Here is a 6,000-nt window from a genome sequence, read left to right as displayed (position 1 = left end):
AGAAATGTAAAAACTTGGGAATTTTAAAAAAAAATTGGTAAATTTGGGATTTTTTTCACAAATAAAGGTGAAATATATTGACTCAAGTTTATGACTATCATGAAGTACAATGTGTCACGAGATAACAGTCTCAGAATGGCTTGGATAAGTAAGTGTTCCAAAGTTATTACCACATAAAGTGACACATGTCAGATTTGCAAAAAATGGCCTGGGCAGGAAGGTGAAAACATGCCCGGGGTTGAAGGGGTTAAAGGAAATCTGTCACCAGTATAATTGCTATTGAAGTAAAGCCATGGCCTAATAGCACTTAGTACCTTATTTCTAGATGTGCCTTTGTTCCAGCAATAGATGTTTTTATCCTCTGAAAATCCAGTTTATTTGGTATGCAAATGAGCCAGTAAGGTGCCCAGAGGGGTGTCCTTCTTGCAGGAAGGAGACCAGACATGCCCCCTGCCACAATGTGTCCACCCTCAAAAGACTTAAAACCCCACCCCCATGTCCCACTAAGCCACGCCCCTGATCTGGTTAGACCACGTCCCCTCCCACTCCTGAGCCGACGGGGATTGAAAAATGAAGGTAAATATCAACTTCTGTCAGCTGCAGAGGTGGGAGGGAGGGTGACTTTCTTCCTGCAGCTCACACTCAGACAGCACAGTGCTGCTGTCTGAGAGTGAGCTGTTCAAAAGGACACTCCCCCGATCCAGTAAAGACCACTGTTAAAGGGGCGGGCCCCTGTGAAGGTCACTGTCAAGGGGGTGGTATGCTGTGAAAGTCACTGTTAAAGGGGAAGGCTGCTGTAAAGGTCAAAGTTAAGAGGGTGGGCTGCTGTGGAGGTCCAATTTTAAGGGACGGGGCATTGTGGGGGGGGGTCAGTGTTGAGGGGTGGGGGGGGTGTGAAGGTCACTGTTTTGGGGGCGAGGTGCTGTAGATGTCACTGTTATAGTGGATAGTGTTGATATCTTTTAACGACACACACAAACATTAAATTAAAAAGATTTAATATACCCGAGCGAAGCAGAGTCCTTCAGCTAGTTAGAAATATAATGCACTGGAGTACAACCAAATCCCCTACACACTCATGGTTACTGATAAAGCGCAATAGAAAACGCTCACTTTTTTTTTTCACCATAAACCCCTCCCCTCCAATTTTTTGGATGTCAAAGACGGACACTTATGGCTCATTGTGTAAAAGATACATTTTTCCTGCATATCTATACACTAGTTTTCTTTTGCACAATAGAGCAAAAAGTATTTGAATATAGAAATTTCAAACATGAAATGATATACAAGACGGGCTCCAATATACAGAGAGGACCGACAAACACTTTCTGGGTCAATGTTGTAAATGTAATAATGCAAATCTATCCCGCAGATCAAAAAAGAGGAGCAAAGAGGGACTTGGGTCAAAAGTAGGGACTGTCCCTCCAAAAGAGGGACACTTGGGAGGTATACCACACTGCATGCAGTTTTTATGGCGGTTTTTTAGTGACTTTTCTTAGGCCCCTTTCACAAGAACAATATGGATTGTGTCGGGATCTGTACAGGAAAAAAACACGAAGGTTTTGCACGCAAGTTCAGTCAGTTTTGTCTGCGATTGTGTCACAATAGGTAGGTAAGAGGGGAAATAACCAAACACGGGAAAACAAACAGAACAAATGACTAGGCCCAAAAGCTAGGGAGAAAAGGGTCACCTCCTAGCGATCCCTAAAAGCTTTCCCTAAACTGCTGTGCCCATGTGCATACCCTTAGGGTGGATATGCACATGCCCTCGTGCCTAAAACCTAAACACCCTGGGCAAACCCTAAGAAGCAGGGAAAAGGGAAGAGGCAACCTGCTTCTTCAAACCAGGAGGAAGCAAGCATCTCCCTAGAGGCCTAGATAAAAGACACAAAGGGAAATGAAGGAGAGGACTTATCTTGAGCACAGCTCGCGCAGACGATCCACCACACATCCAGAGCTCACAGGAAAGAACTATAACCCGCACAGGCCACTGGGGGGGGGGGGGGGGGGGAGGGATAAATAGCCTCACTAACAATGAAACCCAGTACACCTGAGGGAAGGTGGATCCAGCTCAAACCCAAACCAAAACAAACAGAAGTCAGACATGTGCAGCCAGTCTGACAGACCTCCGCACATTTACAGGGCAAGGCGTGACAGATTGCGTTCAGTGGTTCAGTATTTTCCACACCGGTGCAATCTTTTTTAATGCGTTTTAGGCTACTTTCACACCTGCATTAGGTGCGGATCCGTCTGGTATCTGCACAGACGGATCTGCACCTATAATGCAAACGCTTAGATCCGTTCAGAACGGATCCGTTTGCATTACCATGAACAAAAATAAATAAATATATATATATTTTTTTTTGTTCATGATAATGCAAACGGATCCGTTTTGACTTTACATTGAAAGTCAATGGGGGACGGATCCGTTTGAAAATTGAGCCATATTGTGTCAACTTCAAACGGATCCGTCCCCATTGACTTACATTGTAAGTCTGGACGGATCCGTTTGCCTCCGCACGGCCAGGCGGACACCCGAACGCTGCAAGCAGCGTTCAGGTGTCCGTCTGCTGAGCGGAGCGGAGGCTGAATGCTGCCAGACTGATGCATTCTGAGCGGATCCGCATCCACTCAGAATGCATTAGGACTGGACGGATGCGTTCGGGGCCGCTTGTGAGAGCCTTCAAACGGAGCTCACAAGCGGAGCCCCGAACGCTAGTGTGAAAGTAGCCTTAACTGAAGATTTACAAATAACATCTAGTAACCTTTGCATCCGGATGCAATGCGTTTTTCACAGAAACCCCACTAACTTCTAGGGGACCAGGGTTGCACGAAAAACGCAGAATATAGAACATGCTGCTATTTTCATGTAACACAAAGATGATGCGCGAAAATCAACGCTCATGTGCACAAACTCATAGAAATGAATGGGTCAGGATTCAGTGTGGGTGCAATGCGTACAAGTCATTGAACTCGTACGGTAAACTCGCTTGTGTGAAAGAGGCCTTAGGCTGGGTTCAGACCTGAGCGTATTTGATATGCGCATTTAACGCGCGTTTTTGTCGCGCGTTTTTATGCGCGTTTTTTGCAATAGTAAACGCGCGTTTGACGCGCGTTTGTGTGATTGACTGCAGTGTCCTATGGCCACAAACGCGCGTCAAAACGCCCCAAAGAAGCTCAAGAACTTGTTTGAGCGTAGGGCGTTTTTCAGCGCGTTCAAACGCGCTGTAAAACGCTCAAGTGAGAACCAGGGCCATAGGGAAGCATTGGTTTTCATGTGTTGAGCGTTTTACAGCGCGTTTGAACGCGCTGTAAAACGCTCAAGTGTGAACCCAGCCTTAGTGTTTGAATGGAGTTGTTTCTGGCATTTTTCCCTGTAGAGAAGGAAATACAAAAACACCTTGCTGCGTTTTGGAGAAAAAAATGGCAGAGAGACAAAAAAAAAGTCACCAATTGGAAAAAAAAAAACGCCACCGGGCAAAAAAAAGTGATTGTGTCTTTTGCGCATACTATCACAGTCAAAGGGAAAGCTAAAACCGTTAAATCTTTATTAGTATCTAAATTAAATAAAATGACCAGGAAGAAGTAACCCTATTTACAACCTTCGGTCCCTAAGGCTACTTTCACACTTGCGGCAGAGGAATCCAGCAGGCAGTTCCATCCGGCAAAATGTATGCCAACTGATTGCATTTTAAGACGGATCAGGATCCTGATCCGTCTTACAAATGCATTGCAAGAACGGATCCGTCTGTCGGTTTGTCATACGGACAAACGGATCCGTTTAGATTTTTTTCCCCACATTTTTACTGGTCTGCACATGTGCAGACCGGAAGGACTGATCCGGCATTCTGGTATTTTAAATGCCGGATCCGGCACTAATACATTCCTATGTAAAAAAAAATGCCGGATCCGGCATTCAGGCAAGTCTTCAGTTTTTTTGGCCGGAGATAAAACTGTAGCATGCTGCGGTATTATCTTTGTCCTGATCAGTCAAAAAGACTGAACTGAAGACATCCTGATGCATCCTGAACGGATTACTCTCCATTAAGAATGCATTAGGATAAAACTGATCAGTTCTTTTCCGGTATAGAGCCCTTAGGCTGAGTTCACACCAGCGGATGCCGTGCGTGGCATCCGCTCCGTGAAAGAGTGCCAAGACCCGATGCAGACTGCAGAAGCACGGAGCATTAACATGACTGATAATGCTCTGTGCCTCTCTGTGACCTCTTTACTACGAAATCACAGTGAGATAAAGTTGTCATCGTGATTTCGTAGTAAAGAGGTCACAGAGAGGCACGGAGCATTATCAGTCATGTTAATGCTCCGTGCCTCTGCAGTCTGCATCGGGTCTTGGCACTCTTTCACGGAGCGGATGCCACGCACGGCATCCGCTCGTGTGAACTCAGCCTTAGGACAGAACTCAATGCTGGAAAAGAAAAACACTGGTGTGAAAGTACCCTAAGGGAGTATGTATAGTGCCCTGAACAAGCCCTGTCAGGGTACATAAAGAAGACGTAATCCCTTGTAATTATACACTGCTCAAAAAAATAAAGGGAACACAAGAATAACACATCCTAGATCTGAGTTAATTAAATATTCTTCTGAAATACTTTGTTCTTTGCATAGTTGAATGTGCTGACAACAAAATCACACAAAAAAAAAAATGGAAATCAAATTTTTCAACCCATGGAGGTCTGGATTTGGAGTCACACTCAAAATTAAAGTGGAAAAACACACTACAAGCTGATCCAACTTTGATGTAATGTCCTTAAAACAAGTCAAAATGAGGCTCAGTAGTGTGTGTGGCCTCCACGTGACTGTATGACCTCCCTACAATGCCTGTGCATGCTCCTGATGAGGTGGCGGACGGTCTCCTGAGGGATCTCCTCCCAGACCTGGACTAAAGCATCTGCCAACTCCTGGACAGTCTGTGGTGCAACGTGACGTTGGTGGATAGAGCGAGACATGATGTCCCAGATGTGCTCAATTGGATTCAGGTCTGGGGAACGGGCGGGCCAGTCCATAGCATCAATGCCTTCGTCTTGCAGGAAGTGCTGACACACTCCAGCCACATGAGGTCTAGCATTGTCTTGCATTAGGAGGAACCCAGGGCCAACCGCACCAGCATATGGTCTCACAAGGGGTCTGAGGATCTCATCTCGGTACCTAATGGCAGTCAGGCTACCTCTGGCGAGCACATGGAGGGCTGTGCGGCCCTCCAAAGAAATGCCACCCCACACCATTACTGACCCAATGCCAAACCGGTCATGCTGGAGGATGTTGCAGGCAGCAGAACGTTCTCCACTGCGTCTCCAGGCTCTGTCACATCTGTCACGTGCTCAGTGTGAACCTGCTTTCATCTGTGAAGAGCACAGGGCGCCAGTGGCGAATTTGCCAATCTTGGTGTTCTCTGGCAAATGCCAAACGTCCTGCACGGTGTTGGGCTGTAAGCACAACCCCCACCTGTGGACGTCGGGCCCTCATATCACCCTCATGGAGTCTGTTTCTGACCGTTTGAGCATACACATGCACATTTGTGGCCTGCTGGAGGTCAATTTGCAGGGCTCTGGCTGTGCTCCTCCTGTTCATCCTTGCACAAAGGCGGAGGTAGCGGTCCTGCTGCTGGGTTGTTGCGCTCCTACGGCCTCCTCCACGTTTTCTGATGTACTGGCCTGTCTCCTGGTAGCGCCTCCATGCTCTGGACACTACGCTGACAGACACAGCAAACCTTCTTGCCACAGCTCGAATTGATGTGCCTTCCTGGATAAGCTGCACTACCCGAGCCACTTGTGTGGGTTGTAGACTCCGTCTCATGCTACCACTAGAGTGAAAGCACCGCCAGTATTCAAAAGTGACCAAAACATCAGCCAGGAAGCATAGGAACTGAGAAGTGGTCTGTGGTTACCACCTGCAGAACCACTCCTTTATTGGGGGTATCTTGCTAATTGCCTATAATTTCCACCTGTTGTCTATCCCATTTGCACAACAGCATGTGAAATT

The sequence above is a fragment of the Bufo bufo genome, chromosome 4, assembly GCF_905171765.1.
Source record: "Bufo bufo chromosome 4, aBufBuf1.1, whole genome shotgun sequence".
Lineage (NCBI taxonomy): Eukaryota > Metazoa > Chordata > Amphibia > Anura > Bufonidae > Bufo > Bufo bufo.
Note: the sequence above shows the minus strand (reverse complement) of the source record.